The sequence below is a fragment of the Mytilus trossulus genome, unplaced genomic scaffold, assembly GCF_036588685.1.
Source record: "Mytilus trossulus isolate FHL-02 unplaced genomic scaffold, PNRI_Mtr1.1.1.hap1 h1tg000128l__unscaffolded, whole genome shotgun sequence".
Classification (NCBI taxonomy): domain Eukaryota; kingdom Metazoa; phylum Mollusca; class Bivalvia; order Mytilida; family Mytilidae; genus Mytilus; species Mytilus trossulus.
In genome coordinates this window covers 2,723,247-2,748,958 of record NW_026963301.1, presented here as the reverse complement: position 1 = coordinate 2,748,958, position 25,712 = coordinate 2,723,247, and the positions used below count along the sequence as shown (strand labels likewise).

The window sequence follows — 25,712 nt, the reverse complement described above, 5'->3', positions numbered from 1 at the left end:
GTCCTCAGGACTGGTCAAAAGCAGACTTGTCCACAGGTCTGGTCTGGAGCAGACTTGTCGATAGGTCTGCAGCAGTCCTAAAAAAGCAGACCGTAGGTCTGGTCCACCAACGACGAAGTTAACTTGCTTGACTGCTTAAAAATTCTCAAGTTAACTTAGAAAGCAGTCAACAAGTTAACTCTAAGTTAACTTTTGTCAAGGTTAGGTGCTGTTAGATGTAAATTATGGTTAATATTTCTTTGATGAATGAACACTTATGAATATGGCAGAAAAGTAGCTGAGAGAGACGTTATTATTACATGCATGTATGAGGAAATCAAGATAGCAATAAGCTTAAGACATTGTCGAAGTGAGCAACAATCTATGTATTTACCACTAGTTAAAGAAGAGACACTTTCAATCACCATCGGGGGGGAGGGGGGGGGTCGAGCTTTTAATTATTTCATAAACTAATGAAAATATATTAAGCGACAGGAAAATCCACTGGAAGACAAATTGGAGTCGTCTTTCCGTGAACTTGTTTCACAACAAGACCATTCAATTCGTAGCTGAAATTCAGTGTAACAGCCCAATATATATAGGCAAAAGTTATTTTTAACAATATTATGGATGATTTCTAGACAGATCATCTTATTTTTAACACCGGTATACCATACAATACTGCAATTTTAACTTTTTTTTTAAATTTTAAGTACCTATTTAAAAAATATATATATATAGGCACTGTTAACCAAACAAACATTATGCTGACAGTAATGCGGTGCATGATTTCTAAGATACCAATTCAACACATTCTGTTTCAACTTGTCAATATTCTGATTTGTCAAATATGGAGGGTATGCAAGAATCTGCTTAATAACACCTCCTTAAAATTTAGATAACTTAGGTTTCTCCCTATATCTTAGAAAAAATTGGCACATGTTGATGCAAATCGTGTCCTTACGTATTTTCAGCTATTTTCTTAGAAGTACACGATTGCAAATGTGCATATACTATTTTGTTAGTCTAGTTTCGGTCTCTGTTTGGAAAAATATATTAGGCACAATGGGTACTTGCTTCCATTTGTGTAATCTGAAGCTTTTATTTAGCATGTTCAAAAACAAAATAAATGAGAATATACGTTTTATTCAAACTGTTAAATTGTGACTATTTTTTTTAATGAAAATCTGTTTGTCCCAGTTATCTGTATGAATAAAAACTGCATATGTGACACCATAGTCATGACTGAATTCAGTCATCTTGCACTTCTACTTTCATCTTAATTTATTTGAATATTCAATTGATAATACATTAAAAATTAGAGATTGGTAGCAGTTGGGTGTGTGCAATATCCTACACAACAAGTTAAATGCTCTGAGGGGTATATACAGTTTTTACAGAAGTGCATAAGAAAACTGTTGACTGAATTCAGTCAATTTACAATTAAACATCAAGAATCATCTTCCTTTTTTCAAAACTAGATTATAGTATTATAGAAAAAAAATTCCAAGTTGATTCTAAATATACATATTAATGTTAACAATAACGAAAATCTTGACTGAATTCAGTCACTGGCACCACTATTCATTGACATTATAAAGTACATGGTTTGTGCAGTAGAAATATCTATACAATATATACAAACACATTTTAAATCTAAGTCTATGACTGAATTCAGTCACATAATATTATCGTTCTGTCTTATACATTATGGTATTTTCCCTGTTTGTATCCACACCATAGGTGTTTAATAAGTGATCTTGTAGTTTTCAGACATCAAAACAGTTGGTCTATATTTCTTTTGACTGTTTATTATTCCTTGAAAACTTCTTTAAGCGTAGTAAGGTAATCTTCTGATGTTATTACTAATAGGAGGTGTACTTCTATCATAATCAGCAACATATTCTTTTTAGAAACAGTCTTATATAGACAATCCCAATATCAGTAGCGTTGATAGTAAAACAGAAATATATAGCCACGACTGGGTCAAGATCGATTGACCAGTAGTAATGCTTGTGATAAACTGTCTTTTTCGTTATGATTAGTGAGGCTGCTATTTATAAAAAAAAACTGTAACTATGATTAAATATTTTCTTCTCTTATTTATCTTGCTCTCTATATTATTTTATTCTCAATTAATTGTCAATCTTAACTTCTAGGTTGCCTTGGCCGTATTTGGCACAACTGTTTGGAATTTCGGATCCTCAATGTTCATTAACTTTGTGCTTGGTTGGCTTTATAAATGTTTTCGTATGAGATTCACTGATGAGTCTTATGTAGACGAAACGAGCGTCTGGCGTGCTAAATTATAATTATCCTGATGCCTTTGATGACTCTAAGTTGTCCATTGCTGATAAAGCTTCTTCTACCTACAAAGAAATTTTATCTTTAAATTTGATGTTATTTGTGCATATATTTTACAATTCACGACTATAAAGATACTAGTTATCTTTACATATGAATATCTATACCTTTATCATGTTCATTTATTAAATGCAAGTAAAATTAAGCTTTAAAAATAATTATTAGAATTTGGATAGGTTGTTTTAAGGTGACACACTTAACCATGTTTACATCAAATAAAATTGACATTTGGCTTAGAGTTAGAGATGAACCACAATATTCTTCTTTTATATTCACTGAAGAAGGAACAAATACTTACATAAAAATTTGCACCTGAATATGACCAATCTAAGAACTTCATACGTTTTTTTGTTTTTTTTTAATTTGAGAAATTAAAGGGAAATAATTGATAACTTTTCGGTCTACATTATATTAATCCAAAGATCTGTATACTTTTTGGTTTTGATTCGAAATATTAATTTAGAGATATTGAGTTTGTTTTTTTAAGGGGGGAGGGGGTTCAAATGTAGCGCCGTATCTAAAAAAAAAACAATTTATGATTATTGTTTAAAACTTTGCCCACTTCTTAGTTATATTAATCTTAAGTTCTGTATTCTTTTTGGTGATGCTTCAAAACTTTAATTATGAGTTATTGAGTTTTTAGTATTAAAAAAGTATGTTAAGAAAAGGTGTGTTTTCACATGTCACGCTGTATCTCAGAAACTATTTAAGAAATGATTCCTTCGTGTCATGCTCTATGCTCATTTTAACATGGGTAGGTATTACATTTGTCGATATTTTATACTGAGCGATAGCGAGGTGTAAAATGTGGTCAAATATAATGCCTACCCATGTTAAAATGAGCATAGAGTAAATATGACACGAAGGAATTATTTCTATTCTAATAGGACAAATACAGTGTTTTTATAGGTCGAAGCGTACGAAAATACCGTAAAAATGTTTGGCTTTTCCCGTTTCCTCCCCGAGGAGTCTGTGCATTACATTTCATATTAGATAAGTTTAAAAACTATGGGCAGGGTAAATATATGTTGTTTTATAAAAAATACACAATAAAAGTTTATGCTTGCTGCTTAAATGTGTACAATTTAAAGGATAACGATGGGAATAACGTTAATATACACAGTAAGTTCGTGCGCATGTGTCAAACATATTTTTTTATGCTCTTTGGAACACGGCTTTGTTTACAAAGCGTAATAAGGACGTCATATTAGAATTATGATTATTGCATAAAACGACGGGCGTATCATGAGCTCATAGCGCAGCTGTTTATTTAGTAATGCGTCAAGTACCTAGCTAACTTTAAGATCGATGACTTTGAAGGAAGAAAAGTACACAGATCATTTAGGCATATTTTAGATAAATAAAAAAAAAACAGATGTGGTATGATTAAATAAGTTTTTATTGATTCAATATACTGCATATTTTAATAAGATCAGAAACAGGTAAAATTATAAATTATCTCCCCCCAAAGAAAAACATAAAAAAGTGTCCCCACTTTTATGCTTTAATGGACCCGAGATGTAGACCGTAGAACTAGACTCTTTGTTTGCAAATTATCAAAACATGTATCACAAGTTCACAATTGGTTCATGTTTAGACAGTAAGGTGCATATCCCAGGTTTTTTGTTAACATAAATCAAAGGCATTTGGTTAAAGTCCGGTTAACATATAACATAAGGACAACTTTCTATATATTTATTTCATATTAAAGAATCGAAAATTCCGGAAATGAATTTGCATCAACATGATTAATGAAAATTGCAACAATAAATGTTAAATTGTTGTAAACCATGTAAACTGAGGTCACAACTTTCAATCATTCAAATATTTATTAAAATAATGAAATAACAAAATTTTTATTGACAATGATAAAAATGTAAAAAATCAAAATTGTCACTTAATTGCAAACAATATATGTTTGACTTTTGATCCTGCATAGAAGGTGCGAAAATTTAAACCTCGACAAGCGGTTAACCTCTGCAGAAACTGAATTCGCTACCCTATTAGATTGTATGATTTGTCGTAGCCTCGGGTCCTGGCTCACTGATTGCTATAACCTGTGATCCTGGGCCACTGTTTAACCATAGATCCAGTATAAGCTAACGCTGACGAAATAGAAGGCTGGATTAAGATGTCAGTGTTGCCGGAAGAAATCTCAGTACGACTTATATAATTGATTAATGATTTTTACCTAATATAAGAAAATGGGGTCAATATAGGGCAAAATACTTTATATCGATCGAAAAAAACCAAGGAGATCCAGCATTGATAAAAATTCCTTAATTGTTATTTGATAATTTGAATAACAGTTAACAACACACATATTTTCTTAATACCAGTTAACACAAAGTATGAAAGTACCTAATCAACCTAAGCAAAAAAGACCCCCCCCCCCCATTTTTATTAAAGAATTGTCCATATTTTTACATAGAGCTTGGCAGGTCCTTTCTGTAATTTTGATATAATTTGGGTCCAGCCATTTTTAAAAGGGCCCGGGTTCAAACCCAGGATGGGGGGGGGGGGGGGTGGGGGAAAGAGCATTATGTTTACCTATTCAGACGCATTCATCGTCAAAAAGGGGGTTCCACCACCTTAGATACGCCGCTTGTCCCAAAAGCAGTATTTTACCGTTCGCTGTGAAAACTTTTTTTGGGGCTAGAAAAGACGAGTTATTTTTTTATTTGAATTTATTGTCTGAAAGACCTGCAGAGACAAAATGTAACCCAAAGTTTATGATATTAATTCACTGACTTGGACTTTCCCGTACTATTTATAGGATATCTGATGAGGAGTTGTTTTTATTACTAATAATGATCACATATTCTTGCTGATTATCAACTGTGAAAAAGGAAACAATGAATTTACTTCGATGCAGCGACTATCCTGTCCGATAAAGATCTTTGTCAATTTTGGGAAAACGTCCTAGATTTTATCCTTCCTCCGTCAAAGTTTTTTCTTTGATTATATCATCATAAAAAATCTGTCTGCGCATCTCATTACAGTATAACCACAGTATCCGTGAAAGGCTTATAATTTACTGTATTCGATACATACGTACAATATCATTGCCAAAAGTTCAGATTTCATTCCCTAAATTTGTCCGTCGAGTATTGATTTGATATTCAAAATTCCTTTTTCAGTTTTTTGAGAGATTTCTTTAATTGACTTTGTTTTGCCTTGTATTTTAAAATCTCATTACTGGTTGGAGTGTATCATCTGGTTTATAAATAAAGCGCGCTTTTCAAACAGCGTAATCACATGGCAACAGAGATTTTTCAAAATGAAATATCCTATACTTTTTGTGTTCATATGAAATACGGGTCCTGAAATATAATATGTGACAAATGGTCTGTATAGGTGTTTTTTTAAAGAACCTCTTTGATCTCCAACACGTCGGTTGTCTCGTATAAATTCTTTTCGTGTGCGTGCTACATTACGCCTTTAAGTCTACATGTGTTTTATAAATCTAACGTCTCAGAAATTAAAGAAACTCAGTGTCCTTAAAACAAGTTTTGAGATATAAAATAAGGATTGTTGAATTCTTACCTATTTCAGAGAACTAGCGCAAGGACAGGTGTGGTATGTCCCCAACGACGAATACACATCTAACTTTGCTCATTTTGTGTAGAAAAGGAAACTGCCAAATGAAGACCTATGTCTGTATTTATATTTTAACTGAACGTCTTCCTGTCAAATTTTTAAGCGCGGAATCTTGTTTACAAATACCTGGTAGGTTACATTTGATAACCTTAACCTTTGCACCCCAACTTATGATTTATTACAGTTGCGAACATTGGGATAGGTGTTACGGAATTTCGATGAATGACCAAACCTTAATGAGGTCAAGAGCAACTCTACAAGATCCATGTTAAGATAATAACAAGGTCACTTTAATAAAAATTTCTGATTCAGCTTTAAATATTGTAAAATAAAAATGAACGGAGATTCAGACTGAGTTATTACTAATCTATACTAAGTTATTTATGATGTTAATGTATCTTAAGCAATATTAATAAAACTATGTCTTATGAAAAGTTATATCAAATTATGTGATAAAATCGTTGGTTTTATTGTTATTTAACTAAATACAATTTTCCCAATTATACTTTGAAACTCTTGAGATTTATAGACAGAACGTAAACTCATAATTTAAATAGCACGGTTTTGAAGAGGATTCCAGTTTCTAAGCTGGCTTATTGTGCAGTTTTTTAAGTAAAAATTCACAGCATTTCAATACCACCACTCTCTCCCCTCCTTCCCCCCCCCAAAAAAAATCAAAAAAAATATCAAAGCATCTCAGGTCGTTCGTTTCCTTGGATAGGACAAACACATAAATGTCGCTTCAGATTTGTTCAGAAAATGTCAAATTTAGGACATTTATATATATAACGAAATTGAGCTATCATCTCCGAAAAAACTGAGTGGCAGATACAATAAACATATTCACAACTTTCTTTTCACTTTTAGTGAATTAAACTTGCGCTTGTGTATTGTCATTATTGGGACTCTGTTCCATGGGTTGTTTGTTTAAAATCGTATCCATATCAACATCGCTTGCGATGACTTTTTTGGTTTTGTGCTGTTGGGTTTCTGGCTGAATTACTTTCACTCTCATATAAATTTGACTCACAACATCAATTCTTCTGAAGATTACCACAGAATTTACGTTGGACCCGTGTTTATGTTACTTTTTTGTCATTTCCTGAATATTTCATTTGACGGTTGGACTACACTTTGTCTATATGACGTAAACATTTATCTTCTACATTTAGAAAACCTGATTAAATTTTTATGTAAACCGATATAAATTTACAACTTAAAATTTTGTGTACAAAATAAGCAAATACATGTTTGTGGAACTGAATCAGGGAAAACATTTCATTGTCTTCTTTTATACAAAAAGGTTAAAGTTTTTCTTGATGAAATTGTACCCATGATGTTTTTAAGTAATGCATGAAGTACTAAGCAAACTTTAAGATCGGTGACTTGGAAGGAAGAAAAATACACAGATCATTTAGGCAAATTTTAGATAAATAAAAAAAAAAGACATGTGGTAGGATTAAATTAGTTTTTATTGATTCGATGAACTGCATATTTTTATAAGATCAGAAACAGGTAAAATTATAAATCCCCCCCAAGAAAAACATAAAAAATGTCCCTCCCCTTTATGCTTTAATGGACTCGAGATGTAGACCGTAGAACTAGACTAGAAATGTGGTATGATTTGATAATTTTTTATTAATTCGATGAACTGCATGTAAATCATAAATCACCCCACCCCACCCACCCTTTACGACTTTTTTAAGGCGTGATATTGCACGCACACGAAAAGAATTACGAGACAACCGACGTGTTGAAGATCAAAGCGGTTCCTTAAACAAAACAAAAATGTTTTAAAGTTTTAAAGTATACTCTATAAATTGAGAATGGAAATGGGGAATGTGTCAAAGAGACAACAACCCGACCAAATAAAAAGACAACAGCAGAAGGTCACCAACAGGTCTTCAATTTAGCGAGAAATTCCCGCACCCGGAGGCGTCCTTCTGCTGGCCCCTAAACAAATATATACTAGTTCAGTTATAATGAACGCCATACTAATTTCCAAATTGTACACCAGAAACTAAAATAATACAAGACTAACAAAGGCCAGAGGCTCCTGACTTGTGACAGGCGCAAAAATGCGGCGGGGTTAAACATGTTTGTGAGATCTCAACCCTCCCCCTTTACCTCTAACCAATGTAGAAAAGTATACATACATACCTACCTTTTGTCTTTTCATCTTCTATGTTTACCGCTGTCTGACTTTGTAGTCTGTATACAAACATTCTTCTTGAAATCGTATGCAAATCTTTCAGTTTTCGAACGAGCTCCCGTGAATCCAAAAAAATACGATCATTCGTTTTTGTTTTAATATATTGAAAATGTATGTAAAGATCAAGAATAAAGACTTGATGTTGGTTTTAACTGTAACCATTAATTGTTTAATTGATAAAGGGGCAATATTGACAGAAACAAGTGCGTACTACTATACTCACTTCAACGGGAGTCTAAAGCTACAACCGAATGTAGGTTATAACCTCACACTGTACAGTAACCGGCTATATTCTGGTTTGAATTAGTTTACATTTGTGATTTCTAGCTGACTATGCGGTATGGGCGTTTTTCATTGTTGAAGGCCGTGCGGTGACCTATATTTGTTTTATTTGCTGTGTCATTGGGTCTCTTGTGAAGAGTTGTCTCAATGGCTATCGCACTACATCTTCTTTTTTATATGTATATAAATTACTTAAACGGCATCTAAACAAAAGTCATGATCCGACCTCGACACAGATTTTATGGCCAGATCCTCGAGACAATTCATGGTGAACATATTTCTATAAGCAAGTTGGGTTCGGTCACTATAGGGAATATTTCACATATGATGAAAAAAATCAGGATATTCATGATCATGATAGAATAATACATTTTTGCAGTCGTATAAAGAGGTTAAATAACAAAAATGAAGATTTCAGTCATTTATATAAATTGCAACTATTGATCTATTGATAATTTTCACTTCGTTCTATATTTATTTCTTGTCAAATTATACGTGTTTAATGGTAATTATCCATAATAATGGAATTAGATCCGCACATTTTGATTTAACAAAGTTCGTAGCAAGGAATTTCTAAGGGGGTTACATTACTCGTTAATAGTCGTTGTTCCAACAAAGGAGTAGGTCCGGTAAGGGCCGATTTTGGCCTCATATTTCAGGTTCATCTGACAAATGATTTTGACCATTTTTTAAACACTTCAGTGTCTATTTCATTTGAATCAATTAGTTTATGTGAAAGATTTGAACTGATTAAGTCATTAAAAACTACCCGATTCAAGCTCAAATACTATGTATGAAAAATCAACCAAATATGCAGAAAAATGTCACTTTTGGATGGTTTTTGGCAAAAATGAAAGTGGCCGCATCCGTGTTCATCCTCAACCTTTATATATGTTATGTATTGTCATAAAATACAACTTCCATTTCAATATTATGGATGAACACGAATGCGGCCATTTTCGTTTTACACGAAAACCGTCTAAAATTTAACTAAAATGTAGGAATTGCATGAAGAATTCCGAGTAATTTAGCACAAATTTCAGGTGCCATGCAGTACCCGATATATGTTCATTGTATATTTAAAAAAAAAGCCCACATTTATGTAGCAGAAGCACACTACTGTTCAATAAATAACTAAAAGTTTACATATTATCAATTTTATAAAACTGCTACATTTTGGGGCCAAAAAAGGTTCTTTCCTGGACCTACTAACGTCACGCACGCTGTTCCTACAACTCTTATAATTTAAAACAGAATCTTCGAAATTTCCTCCGCAAAACAAAATAAAATGTTAACAAACACTAACCACTATAAAAACTAATTCAGTATATGTTTTCCTTTATGTTCTTATAGGTCTTGGTCATATGCTTAGTAATATATAGTATATTTGAGGATTAAAACAACAAAAGCTATATGAAAAAACGGATGTCCAACGTTACATTTTTGAACAACTGTTTTATCTCTTATGTATAGTGATCCTATTTATTATTCTCTGGTCTACCCGAAACTTGGCAGAAGCAACGAAGTGTGTCAGTTCTTGGTTAGATTAAAGCCGTTCTTTTGTCGAATTTCGTTTGACTCGGTGGCTACATATTAAGCTGGAATAAGAAAAATGTCCAATGACGTTTTTCGTTGACTTAACGACTAAAAGGTAGTTTTAAAGTAGACATAGCTAAAAATGTCTGAAAATATGAGATAATTATAACATCTACCGAAAGAACAAACAAGAAACGGCGGTGGTGGTAATGAGGTAAACTATTTTTATGAAACATATATAATTTAGCAGGAAGAAGACATGGATGCTTCATATCTGGTAAACAGATACATGTACATTATGTTACGAAGTCATCTGTCATGTGTCCATACATTGTCCTAGACATATTTTTTCATGTTTCAGCAACTACTTAACAAAGTTGTCATGTAAATTAGTCATTTACGGTATCATGAGAAAAAGAAGAATTATAATTGGTATATGGTTTCCTTACAATGTCTATATGTCCGTCGGGTGGGTGTGGGCGCAGGACATATTAGCGAAACAATTGAACTACAAGGAGACAATAGAGCCCATTTTAGAGCGGGATTAATCCGTTCACCTGTATTTTCGATAGTCCATTTTAGCGAAAACTTACTTACCTGGTTAGATAATACTCGCTAAGCTTTGGGCAGAAGTTCAGTGTACTTCAAAGCGAATTAATAATGGATCTGAGTCGTTCCATGACATTATAATGAACAACTATTTAGTTATCATCCAGCTATTTACTTTTTTTAATATACTTTTATCAAATTGCAAGGAATAGCATATATAAAAATACGAAGTATAGACAAATATGCACCACATTAATCTAGACAAGATAAAGAGAAAGAACAGTTCCTAATGCAATTCAACAATTGTGTACATGGGGTTTATCCGGAGCCTATTATGTACGTTCTCTAGGATATAAATTCCAGGCTAGAACGAACTTTTAACATTTGATTAAATTTTTTAGACTGTTAGTGCTGTATTTTGAAAGACATCATAGATTCTAAATTTTTTCTCTAAAATGGGTTAAAAACCAGACGTTAAAATGGGTTCTACTTTGGCGCTAAAACGTCCGATTTTTCTCTCTCAAATTTCCTTTCAATGCGCTAAAAAGTCCTCCGCCGATGTCCGTCAGAGTTCACCTGACCTCGACATGTGTGTGCCGTCTTGTTTGAAATAGAAACTAAAATTTAACTAGTTAGAAGAAGATCAGTCTATTTTTTTAACAGTGGGTAAACCGGTTCAATAGTTATCTACCTTCCAAGTTAATCAAACCAGTGTTTGATGCGTTTGTCGTCATGAATACTTTGACTACTGCAGTAAATGCATATACAACATCTATTTTGATAAATAATGAAAGATGGAAATAACAATGCGATAGAGTTATCAAAAAGAATATATTTTCCCTCGATATCTCAAACGATCAGATATGATATTTTTTTTTTGTAGTTTTGTATAAAATCGTTTAAGGTTTATGTACCCTTCTGTAGCCATTTTTGAACAAACTTTTTAAACTTCAATTGTATCAAAACTACAGATATAATGAATTATAGAGATAGGCCATTGTGTACATACTCCAAGAGGAAACTTGATGCAAAGCATTATTTTTACTGTTCCATTGCATTTAATAGAAAAAGAGGACTTTGTGGCAAATAAATCAAGATTTTTATAGAAAATCCACAGCCTTTATCCTTGTACTTTCATATTTGGCAATTTGATGACTGATAGATATAGGATTATTGCATGCAGTGCTATCAATAATTTCATTAAAACAAGTTTATAAATGTAGTTATTGATTAAAACAAATATAAATATGGCCAAAATCAAGTACACCTTTTAGGGTGCGCTCGACTTTAGTGACTCAGCACGAGGTGTTTTGGAATTTACAGGTTGCTTTGAACTTTTTGTTAAAAATAAACACTAGCACATCGTAAAAAATCAAGTGAGTAATTTATGTTTCAAATTTTATAACAAAAATCTCTGTATTAAAGGATGTGGATTTTCTATAAAAATCTTGATTTATTTGCCACAAAGTCCTCTTTTTCTATCAAATGCAATGAAACAGTAAAAAATAATGCTTTGCATCAAGTTTCCCCTAGGAATATGTACTAAATGGCCTATCTCTATTATTCATTATATCTGTAGTTTTGATACAATTGAGGTTTGAAAAAATTCGTACAAAAATGGCTACAGAAGGGTACATAAACCTTAAAAAATTCTTACACTAACCAACGGACCTGTACATGTGTCATAGAAACAATACTATATATAATAGGCTCAGACGTAGTTTATACTATAATTATTTATGTGACTGCATCCTACATTAATTTTCAAGATCCTCTACGATAGATAATTCAGCTGATTTTTTATATTCCATATTTATGCCTAGTATATATTATACATGTATTTCCCGTGCCTCAGGTAGATATAAAGATTTGTTCAACAAAGATTAGAATATTCATATTTCACGAGGGCTCATGTTTTTTGTTACGACGCTAGATAAAAACAGACGAGAAAAGGTAACACTCGGCAACCAAAAGCTTGATTTTTGTCGAGCCTAAGTGCTCGAGTGGTCTAGCGCAAGGCGATTTGGTAGCACGATATCTCTTTAGCATGTCAGTTCGAATCCCAGCCAGGGAAGAATAAAAATGTGCATTCGCTTTGCAGGTCTAAAATTGTTGGGGTGTTATTTAGAAGAATTATAATTTTATATATTGGAATTGATTACGGTTAGTTTTCCTGACATGTTTTACTACATAAAAAAGAAGGTGTGGTATCATTGCCAATGAGACATCTATCTACAAAAGACCAAAATGACACAAACATTAATAACTTAAGGTCACCGATCGGCCTTCAATAATGAGCAAAGCCCATACCGCATAGTCAGCTATAAAAAGCCCCGATAAGACAATGTAAAACAATTCAAACGAGAAAACTAACGGCCTTATTTATGTAAAAAAAATGGACGAAAAACAAATAAGTAACACCTAAACAAACGACAACCACTGAATTACAGGTTCCTGACTGGGGACAGACACATACATAAATAATGTGGCGGGGTTAAACATGTTAGCGGGATGCATATATTGGTCTTTCTTAACCTTCTCCTATCATTCAGTGAAACCCATGCTTAGATCGTGCTGATCTAATTTTTTTTGTAAAAGGGAGGTTGGGCGTGTAAAGCCAACATTGGAAGTGATACTTGTAAAAAAGTCTATGCATTAATACATTTATTAATTTCGAAGCTCAATAAGGGAGGACCCTGGTCCCCTGCTCCCTAAATCCGACGTTAATGCTTAAAGGGAAAGACTTGTAGAGAAATGCTAACGCTTTTAAATTTACATTAATAAAATGGTATATAACAATTCATGATAGGACTATTATACTAACAAAAAGTACTAGTGTAAAACCATTCAAAGGAAAAATACAACGGTCTAATCCAGAGGCGGATTTAGGAAGGGGCCCAGGTTGCCTCCCCTTTTTGGGAAAAACATTGGTTGCTTATATAGGGAATCACTAAAGCGTGACTGGAGCGGGCCTCCCTCTTAGGTCAGTCAGTGGGCCCCCACTTATGAACAATTCTGGATCCGCCACTGTTAAATATATATAAAAATCGAGAAAATTATGAACCACATAAACAGACGACAACCATTTTATCCCTTACAGTACGGTTTCGGTTTTCTTCGTTATTGAAGGTTCTTTAAATAATAAATTTCAATTGCTGGTTTTCTCATAGGCAATCACGTCACATCTTTATTTTTTTATAATAATGTTAAAAAAAGATTATTATTTTAAAATCTACAAAACGTGACAAATACATATGGTATGGTGCACTGTACAAAGAATATTCATAATACAGATATAGGAAAGGTATCTTTTCGGAAATGTTTTATCTATATTACTTTCTATTTTTAAACAGTTAAAATGAGAAATCCCTGTAAGATTTGGTTATCGATACATCTGATCTTTGGTATTGTTGCAATTGGTGTGGTCGTAAACTAGTTCAGATTAAAATTGCAGTGCCTTGATTCATCGAGAGTTCAGCCTTGGATAATTAACCCAGCCTGTTTCACTTGATAAAAATCATAAACAATGAAAACAAATGTGTTTTATCTTAAGTGGTGCTTTACTTTTGCGCCAATTCGCATTTTATTTGCCCCAAAATAATCTTTCATTTACGACACAACCTAGATTTCATTTGCGCCAAAATAAAACTTTTTATTTGCGCCAAATATACAAGTAAATTTATAAAAATAAAACATACTTTAATTCAAGAGAGACTTTCAATAGTAACTTGAAAACAAAGTTTTTGGTTGTATATCAAAATCAAATAATGCTATAAGGCAGCAACCATTTGATTTTCTAGTTGGGGGATGGTTTTTTTTCTGTAGAAACTTTTTTTTTTCGCCTTCGACGAAGAACAATCTATTTTTTAAGCGACAAACCGAAAACAATTATTTTCTTTCAATTTTAGCATTACATATAGTGGAAGCTGAGGGTGAAACAAACAATTTTTTTTTCTCAGGGTCCAAAACAAATTATTTTTTTCACCAAAAACTGGAAACAAACTGTTTTTTTCCCAAAAAAAACCCCAAAGCCCCCCCCCCCCCCCCCCTAGAAAATCAAATAAATGGTTGCTGCCTTATCATATAAATCAAAAATATGATCTGTGACAAGGATCAAAACACAAATCCGTCAACTTAACCATATTCACCCCGTATTTAAAAATAGCCTCGAAACACATAAATTCGGACGTTAACGCGTTCGAATCAAACACCGCGTACCAATGAGTTCAGATAGTGAAGAGTGCATATAATAACTTTTAAACAAATCTAATATATCTATTTTTGGGATATTTTGCTCCAATATATTCTTTGTCACAATACTCAATTCTAACTACAACTAGTACAACGGGTTTCAAATATGTGACATTTTATAGGCAAACATTAAAAAAACAATGCCACTGATTAAAGCAGGCTGGGTATTTTTATAATTATTAAAAACCTTCTGTTTATCGTGTCTCATAGTTTTTAAAACGTACATTTTTAAAATTTCATTGTTCAAAAGTACCATACTTATAAAGATATAGGGGTAAAATGGTATCTTAATACACGTTTTAAAGTGTCTTTATTTTCATACAGCTGTGTACGGTTCTTCGTCATTACACTTTTTTTATACTACGCTTCGTTGATGCACGTTTTCAATTAATTTTGCATGTGTTAAAGTATGCTTTGAACGTTGGTTTTCCCGTTTGAATTGTTTTACACAAGTATTTTTTGGGCCCTTTATAGCTTGTTTTTCGTTGTGAACCAAGGCTCCGTGTTGAAGGTCGCACATTGACCTATAATGGTTTACTTTTTAAGATTGTTATTTGGATGGAGAATGGTCTCATTGGCACTCACACCATATCTTCCTATGTCTATTTGATATCACGATGTAAACTAATATTCAGGTTTAAAAAAATAATTTATAACCATTACATGCGTACAGCAACCTATACTATGTTGTATTGTTGACACACTCTTGAGGGTATTTTGTATTTAGCATTCTTTTTAAAACTTCCACTTTACAACAAATAGTCACACTCAATGTACTGTTGCACCACTGTCCTAGGTTCGGGGAGGGTTGGATTGCCGCTAACATGTTCAACATTGCCAAATTATGTATGTACCTGCATGTCCGAAGTCAGGAGCGTGTAATTCAGTGGTTATATATATTTGTTTTTCGTTCGTTTTTTTTGTTGTTGCATAAATTAGGCCATTAGTTTTCTCTTTTAAATTGACTTACAGTTGTCATTTCGGGGACTTGAATACATGTAGCTGACTTTGCTTTTTTTACTGTGTGCCGAAATCTAACGGATTTGTCGTTCTGTATATTATAAGCATCTTTTAAAAAGTCTAAACCCATCGATATGAATTTCATTCAAATATTGACTTATGTGTTTTATACCGTCTTATCTTCATGAAGAAAAGAAAACCACACACACAAAAATAATCTGAAGAACCAACGATCTGGAATTGTTCTCTAGGAGATGGATATCGAGAACCCCGACAAACTCAGTGGTCTTGATTTTTCGATCCCCGGAATGGTTTAGTCCGATTGAACGATCATTCGAAAAAAAAGTGTGGAACATGTAGTATTTCTGGTGAAATGCAAAATTATGTTACCAATGTCAGTATCTATCAGCATTTAGAAACACAAAAACTTTTTGATTTTCTTAACATTTGTCATTTCTAAATTGTCAGCATATATATAAGAATATAATAGCGTTAAAATATAAAGCCCATGCACGTTCCTTCATATTTATACTCAAATTAGGAAATAGGATAGACATAAGAAATGGATTAAATCATGCACGTGTAGTTAGAATGATTGCTGTTTTCCTAGCGTCCTATGGTTAATAAAGTATACATGTACTTTAATAAGTGCCAACAAATACAGTTAAAACGTCATATGATCAAATCTGATCGGGCTGAGATGGTGGTGGTAGGGGGATTGACTGGCCCTTGAAAATGCAACTTATTTGTTCCACAAAGAGTTGTTGTACATGTGTATAGTGATTCAAATTCTTTTAACATGCAAATGGCAGGGCACTCTCTATGTGGGTCATAGGACTGAATGTCACAAATCTAAACGAACGTGTTGGCTAATTAAGACATTCATCATAGCCAAACGAACACCCAATTTCAGTACAGGTTGTACTGTCTCGGAAGGGGACCATATTTTTATACCCCAGTTAAAAATGGCGTCGTCGGTATAAATGATACAGTTTGACAAAGCACCAATCATCTACGTAAGCTTATATATTTGCGTTGTTGCGTCTTTCATGCATGTCTTTATAGTTATCAATAAATAATGAACGGTTCAAAGTTGGTACTGGTGAAACTGCCCTGAAAATTTTCTGGAGCCCCATGTGTGAGGGGGGATAGGACCTTTATCGGGACTCCGGGATCGGCTGTTTTTAAGCTCGGGATTTCGGGATTGACCCTTTCGGGATCCGAAAAATCTTTTTTCCTAATCTCGGGATGTCGGGATTTTAGTAATTTTAAATTCGGGACTTCGGGATTTCATGTTTTTAAGCCCGGGATTTCGGGATCAGGACCCCTCCTATTCCCCCTAATGTTTTAATGACACTCGTATTGATACTGTATGATTATTGTTTGCTTAACGTTCACTTGCAAATAGTTCATGAATGTCCAGGATGAACACAAAGTACCAATACTGCAGGTTGGTTCTGGAAGGAGTCAGTCCGGAGTAATGTCGCGGAATTTCGGACTGGCACTGGATAAAATAAAGTATATTAGAAAAGTACAAAAACGATGCCGTGCAGCAGGCGATTTACGGACCCCTCGTAGAGTTTTTGCAAGGGTTCGTAAAGTGTAGAGAGAGTGGTGCTCTCTCTTTATGAGGCATTGCATCTTATGTTCCCATTCTGACTGGACGTGGTAGCGTTTACATCCCACACAGCTCAACAGATGTACCACTTCGGAGAGGGTTTACCTCCGGTCGGAAAATTACCAAAGTGCCCATAACTATTCCCCAGTCAGCCTTTTAGATCACAAGTACATACTTGTAATGCGCTTGGGTAAATCATGTTTGTAAGTCCATCATCTACTTAAACTGTGACAATAGTGTAAAACACAAGATGAACCTCGTCATGAAAACCTGAAAATGCATGAAATACTTGTCACTGGATGAAATACATATGACAAACAAGCAATCTGTACTAAATCCGCTCAACCTGTACATACGGGGTTTTTGTTTAGGGTGTTTCTCTAGGCACGTATATATTTACTTTGAAAGTTTCTAAAGCAGTTATAATAGATTGTTTCGCGTATACCCGAATCCCAAACGATAATCACAAGTTAATTGTTTGCATAATATTCTTTCTGTTGTTGGTCTACATGTAGCTCCAAGTTTCTGACGTCTATAAGGGTAACGAGAGGAGAACGACTTGCGCTATCTTTATTTCTTAAAATGAAAAAAAATCCTGGGTGAAATCTAATTCCACACTTCGTTAACTGGTGGCAATACATTAATATGTTGACCATCATCCTGTGTTCCTATAAAACTACTGCGGGTGAATTTAACGATTTCTATTGTACATAAAAACCTGCGCAGGTATAGAATACCGGTATGTGGAGTAAAATTATGCACAAGGCTCCGAGTGTGGTCTGTTATGACATTCATGAAGATTGCTGTCGATTGCCGCTATCGCTGTAAGCATTTTATGCCACCCTCCTCTTAGTTGTCACCAATATTTTATTGTCAAATAAAAGGTATTTAGTGCATATTTCACAAAGAATTGATAGGATAAGCATATATTTGTGCACTTGCAGCATGTGCAGAAAGTGTAAATACAAATGTGCAGGAATATGTATTTAGAATATCAAACAGGAGAAAAAGCAGTCACATGTTACATATATACCAGTACATTAGAGGGAGTACTTTTCTGACTATTTGAAAGGCTGAATGGTCAATCGAGTAAGACAATTTCATACCTCAGGAATTGCAATGCCAATTTGTTTTGAAACTTTACATGACTATGTATAGCTTGACCTACACGTTTGAGTACCATGCACGTTCATGCTGCATTCCTACTACGCTCTCAGCAATAACGTCAATAGCATGTACCATACAACTGTCGTATTCCTTCTATTATTTATTTATACGTAGATTTCTCGGAAACAGTAATGCCATCATAATCTACCAGGACTCATGGGCGTGGTAGTAGGAATATAAGTAAAGGCAGATGATGACCTCTGGTCTATTCCTGCATGATCCAGTAGACAGGTCGACTAACCAATCCAACCTATATTGCTGGTCCGTTAAAATTAAATGATGATGTTTTTAGTGAACGACAGTGGGTCGTAATATGAACGTAGTTAGTTCGTAAGAAGAGCGTGATGAAGATGGCATGTGCGTACTATAATCGTACTATAAGCTTGAACAGCGTGGAATGAAAGTGGAGCAGTCGAAATAGAATCGTGGTTGGGTCGCAATGAGATCATGATGGTCGTAGTAAGGTCGTATCATAGTCAATGTGAAATCGTAGCGCAGTCTCTTCGATAATAATCGTGCTTTTGCTACGCTCTCGCTACGATAGTACAATTACCGTTATGATCTTACCACGACATAACTACGCTCTCCCTATTGTTTCTACCGCGCCCTCATTTCGCCACGACCGCATCACGATTGTTTGGAACATGTTCGAAGTTGGTCCTCGCTCAGCACGATCAAAAAGACTTCATGATCGCCACAAACGTATACCACGACTTTACTTTGATCTACACGACTGCAAGTACGATCGTCAAAATTTGCATTTGAGATCATAGTGCGACCGTGACCAAGTGTGACGGGGGTATAAACCACACACCCTCCTCTCATGCATAATACAAATTTAACCATTCTATACGTATATGTAAAACTTTTATGCGGTTTTGTCACGATTTCAGTTCAAACTAGCACAGGCACTTGTCTCAGAGTGTATATATACATGTATATAGAGGGATATATTAATTATTTTTCCCCCAGAAACCAATGAAAACCATCAACCCCAACTTTACTTTCAATCTCGGAGGGGGTCACTTTCTATGTAATGAATGGGTAGGGATGATCCCCTGGAATATGTCACTTTTTCATGCTCCATCGGCATGGCATATGAAAAGGGTGAGAAATCAAATTCAGTTCAATAGATTGATATTTTTACTTGCTTGATTATATTATAAGTATCTGAAACTAATCAGATGTTCTTATTTTTTGTGATGTGGTTAAATCACAGTCGTAAATACATCAACTATTTGTCAAACCATTTACACATTTAAACATGTTAAACTCTATAAGACCTATGTGGTATTCCCGCTAAGGCTAGATACAGATGCTATAAATGTCATCATTTTGACATTTGCACCTAATAAACATTCAAAGGTTTGTTTACATGAAACATGATAACAATTATTTAAAGAAATTTCATAGTGTCAGCTATGAGATGGAACAGCAATGTACAAAATGTAACTTTTGATCAGTTTTTCATTAATATAAAACTCAGTGAAAGTGTTTCTCTCGGGAGTGTTACTATACTTATCTGACCAAACATCTTATATTGTCTTTTAAAATTTCTTTTTTAATGAAAGATATAAAAAGGGGCAAATAGAGAAAAAAGTGTTTAAGATGCGACGAATTTATTAAATTAATTGTGATTATTGCAACTGCTTTGCTTCTAAACAAGTTCGTGAAGATAAGCGGGACCCCAAAACAAATTATAAACTCTCATGTACCAGAAGATGAAAAATATCCAAATATCTCAATAGTTTTTTTTGTTCGTTGATATATGACAAGGTATATATTTCTAATAAACAAAAGGTTTGGTACTTGAGGTATCAGCTGCATGCTCACCCCTACCAAAAATCTTTAAGCCCCCTTCCCGAGCTTTCAATATAGACTTTTTTCAAGTAAAGTCTTTTTCCATTCTGTTGATGTTATTAAACCACTCCCAAAAGTTGAGGTTACGTTACATAAAACTTGCAGTTTAAAGTAAAAAGAAGTTAAGATCATGATATTATGAATTTACGTTTACAATTTACATTAAATTTGTTTTTACTTTCAACATTAACATATTGAAACGTTTAATATTTCGAAAATAAGGACCACCGTATGTTCATAATGGTTATATCTAGTGGGTAATACACATGCTGGTTCTTTTCATTTTCTTATCATATTTTATTGCTAGAGATGCTAACTGGGTGTTATATCCTTCTAACGTTACCTCTTTGATTGACCAAAGACTCGGAAGGAAGTATTATATTGAATACACCGTATGGGTAACCGTTATCATGTTTATTCTTACATCAGTAGAACCATCGAGGTACAATAATAATTTGGGATTATTGTGTGGCCAGTGATGGATTATGTCGCGCGTTTTGTAATACACGCAGTACTGTAATGTGAAACGAGGTCATTCTGTTGTGTACTTTAGTCAAAGGAAGAGAAAGATGGAGTCCCTTAGAATAAGAAAATGAAACTGATTGGATTTCGTTTTAAAGGAAGAAGTCTTAGAGTCTGAAGCTAACGTGTATACCTACGAGAGTTCTGGTAAGATATACTTTTTAATCCATAGATACTTTTTTTTTCGTCTGCGGGTAAAAACAATCTATTTCTTTCACGTAAAGTCGAAAACAATTCTTTTCTTTCAATTTTAGCAGTACATATAGTGGCAGCTGAGGGTGAAACACAAGCATTTTTTTTCTCAGAATCAAAAACAATATTTTTTTTTCATAAAACTTTTTTTCCAAAAAAATCCATAGCCACGAATAAAGTGTCTGAGGCCTATTTAACATTCAAAAAGGATATTTCTTATTTAACTTTACATTTACCTAGTATAATAACTTAGTACAATAAGTGTCAATTTTTATTAATGTCTAGCGGTTATTAAAACAGTTTGGAATGTTATATATATATATAAGTGTATCTATATCTGCGGAAACATGTAATTTGCATTTGTATTAAGAATTCAGTCAAAACTATAAAAAAAATATTTGTTTACATGGTTAAGTAATTTATGTACCAAAATAAGGCTCTATCCAGTCAGTAACCATACTTGTACTTAGTTAAAATGTGATAATTTCTAAAGCTTACTGCCATTCATGTGCCAGTTTTTTTCGTGCAATTTTATATCTCTCTGATGCTCAAATGAGAAGTGGTAAATATGATGAGTACAGATATAATAAGCATAATTGTGGGTGAATTAATACTTATAACTTTATATATTTCCACGGCCTATCCTTATTAGTTATGTGTACTTCAAAGCAACTTGGAGAGTATAAATTTTCAATGTTATTAATAAGATATTTTGCTAGCTCTTTATATTTTGAATTATATATGTGTTGTTATGACATTCTATCTCATATAGGGTCGATTAGTTTTTGGAAAGCTTATTGAAAATGCTCCCTATTAATGAACTCTCATTTATAATGAAGTGATAATGTGATGCAGTCTTACGATTTGTTTTCTTTAATTTTCATATTAAACATATAAACGGTAAAATAGACAAGACCTGCTTAATATGCTTAGATATGGTCAAAATATGAAATTAGAAGATGTGGTATGATTGCATATTGGCAAAGTCAAATATGTGTGAAAATCCTGTTTTTTTCGATACATTTTTAAAGAAAAAATATTATACAATTACTTGTTGTATGCACTGTTCTAACTTTTTGTGAAACACTGTTTAAAACTGTGTAATTTGTATTAAAACAGACGAATCACGAAAGAAAAGAATAACTCAAAGTACTGGTGGCATGGGTGCAGTGAATTCGAAATATCAACAGCGACCCTCAAATACAGAATATGAAAGAAAAAGGTGAGGTTACAAAATTTTATTTGCAAACTTTACTTTATAACTTCGAGGTATCACTGCTAATAGTCAGGGGAATTACTTAAATGATCAAATTTTATTGTAGCTTTAAATATATCATACCAGGCGGAAACCCAGTTGAAATCGAAGCTCTTTGTTAGAGAAGACGATCAATGCTTACTGCAATGTTTACTATAGTAACACGATTTTTAAAAATTAATATAGAAACAAACACAACGACAATTTTCTTCTCAATAACGAAGTGTTTTATTTTTAAAACACAATTTGCATAAGTTTTCAATTTATCAACATATCAATACAGACCCAATGCTGCAGAACAATTCGATATCAAGTCGACGACATAGGAATCCATCAAGTCAAGAAAATGCATAACCTCCGATTTTTTTTAAAATTACCACGGACATCTATTAGTTCAGTAATTTTCGTGTCTGCCTTTCTATTATGTAACTCGAGAAAAAAATTCCAAAAAATGGTTTAACAATTGTATCGAAAAGAGAAAATCGAGTGCACCTTTTTAGCTCACCCTGACCAAAGGGCCAAGTGAGATTTTCTCACCACTTTGAGTCCGTCGTCGTCGTCTGTTAACTTTTACAAAAATCTTCTCCTCTGAAACTACTGGGCCAAATTACACCAAACTTTGCTACAATCATCATTGGGGTATCTTGTTTAAATAATGTGTCCGGTGACCTGGTCAACTAACCAAGATGGCTACCATGGCTAAAAATAGAACATAGGGGTAAAATGCAGTTTTTGACTCGTATATCTCAAAAACCAAAGCAAATCTGACATGGGATAAAATTGTTAACCAGGTGAAGATCTATCTGCCCTGAAATTTTCAGATGAAAAGGGCAACTCGTTGTTAGGTTGCTGTCCATGAATTGGTAATTTTAAGGAAATTTTGCCGTTTCTGTTATTATCTTGAATATTATTATAGATAGAGATAAACTGTTACAGCAATAATGTACAGCAAAGTAAAACCTAACTAGAGGCTCTAAAGAGCCTTTATCGGACCGCAGATGAATTATCACGTTGTGATTGATTAAACGCCGTCACGTGGTGACCCCCCTATGAGGCGTATGGGGTTAGTAAGTTTCATATGGGGTTCATGATGCGTTAATGGCGACGTCATCTATTTATGTTAATGTGTTTCATTGTTTATTTTTCAACAAAACGCCGCAGAAAAAGTCCAGCGTCCAATAAATTCGTTATACGGTTAACTACTGACCCCCTACGGATCCATAGAGAGTGAATAAAATTCATAGGGGACTCGGCCTCCGGCCTCACTCCCTATGGATTTTACTAAGTTAACCCTCTATGGATCCGTATGGGGTCAGTAGCAAACCATTTAACTTATAATGTTGCTATACAATAAAAGGGTTATTGCATGAATATTGGGAAACATTGTCCCTCGTAGATCATATATTGCACTCGCAAGCTAGTGCAATATAAAATTCTACTAAGAACAATATTCCAGAATATTCATGCAATAACCCTATATTATATGAGATATTTCATATAGTTTATAAGATATCTTATATAGTTTATAAGATATCTTATATACTTTAAGATATCTTATATACTTTAAGATATCTTATATACTTTAAGATATCTTATATACTTTATAAGATATCTTATATACTTTATAAGATATCTAATAAAGTATACAAGATATCTGATATATATTTCTAATATAAGAATATCTGTGGACGGCAACGACTGAATGTATGATCGCTATGTCTCGCTTTTTCGACAAAAGTCGAAGGCTCGACAAAAATGCATTTACAAATAATCATATTATGGTATTATTCTCACTATTTAAATGATCTTTTCTGAAATAGTTCTTTAGCATAAATTATTTTCTTTTTTAGACTTCACTATCTATGAGTACCAATATAATCTTTAAGCAGTTCAGTGGATTTTGAATCCAGACCAGCCAGTCAAGAGAATTAACCGTAAATAGAAAATTAGCAAAAGTGACAGCAACACACGTATGTTTCGATTGGTGTGATATATTTTGGACAGGAGTAGCAGTTTGCGGTGCATTGATTCCAAAATCTTGACAAAACAACAACTGAACACCTTTTTGTCTCTTTCAAGTAGGATTGTGCTTTAAACTGACCAAATCACAAACATCGACCTGTAAACTAACTATGTGCATTTATTGCTTTATTGAACATAACTGTGTAAACCTAATTTTGTGACTGAATTCAGTCATTCTATTTTTTATTTTTTGCAGAATTGGTCTATTTTCAACAAATTTTTACTGAATTTGTGTTGACTAAATTCAGTCATATGTTGTATAGATGTCAATACTATGTAATCTCACTTGGTGTAATTTAAGTCTTATGAAACACTCTTATTTAGTTCAATTTCTTGTAGCTTCTTTCAAATGTTGTGTGACTGAATTCAGTCAACATTTTGTGAAAATAATGAACAGGATACAGAGTTAATTTCATTTGGCTGTTTCTGTTATATGTTGTTTGTATTTAATCCGTAATATCTGTAATCCGAAATCTGTTTCCGAATTTACAGTTTGAGCTTTATTTAATAAGAAGCAACAAGTACAAATAAGATTTACACTGATTGTATTCTTTGATATAAAGATGAAATCGAGTGACTGAATTCAGTCATTCAAATAATAATAACAATGCAATGTTTTTTTTCTTCATATGTTGTAAGTTAACAATACTAATAAAGTATTTATGCAAATATTTCTTTGCCACGGTTGACGTTTTAATACGTTTTAAATAAAATGGAAATGAAATGATGCACATTGCAAACAATGTTGAATGTTAAATGGTATAATATGATAAATAATATATCTACTGAGTTCAACCCTTGAGATTTGACAAATCAGAATATTGACAAGTTGAAACAGAATGTGTTATTAATGCATTTTAGTAAACGGTTTCCTTTGATGGAAATTTCACTGAAGAATGTACAATGGTCACAAGAAATTCTCTCCGAAAACAAGTCACATCTCTATACATGAAATTGAGGTTAAGGTACATATATTTTTTCCTGAGAATAGTTCGATCTTGGATGATGAATAAATGACATGGAACATAACCTCACCGTAATAACTAGTTTATTGTAGTGATACAAATCAGTATACTCTTGTTTGTTGTTTTATATCATATTAATATTTGTATATAATAATTACATATATATATAATGTTCATCCGTTTGTATATCATTCTAGTATTCCACTATTCTAATAATAGTGAAGTGCAAGTGCATGGTGGACACTCTTCTGTAATCATTCGTTTTTATATGGATGTGATTTGAGTAGTCATTCATATTTTCCCGCAAAACGTTCTTGAGATAATAAAATTGTTTCGCATGCGTTTACAAGTATGTTCAGGACTCTTGATATGTTATTG

General features: G+C 33.3%; 2 long non-coding RNA genes across 2 annotated transcripts; one reads left to right on the top strand and one right to left on the bottom strand.

The window, feature by feature from the left end:
• Window positions 1–1,045: 1,045 nt before the first annotated feature.
• LOC134700202 (uncharacterized) lies at window positions 1,046–6,080 on the bottom strand. Its single transcript, XR_010103806.1, has 2 exons — window positions 5,890–6,080; window positions 1,046–2,348 (listed from the first exon to the last, which is right to left on the bottom strand). It is a non-coding gene; the product is annotated as an uncharacterized LOC134700202 (long non-coding RNA).
• Window positions 6,081–20,724: 14,644 nt separating this feature from the next.
• On the top strand, window positions 20,725–24,664 carry LOC134700251 (uncharacterized). The gene is made up of 3 exons (XR_010103824.1): window positions 20,725–21,047; window positions 22,212–22,314; window positions 24,198–24,664. It is a non-coding gene; the product is annotated as an uncharacterized LOC134700251 (long non-coding RNA).
• The last annotated feature ends 1,048 nt before the right edge of the window (window positions 24,665–25,712 follow it).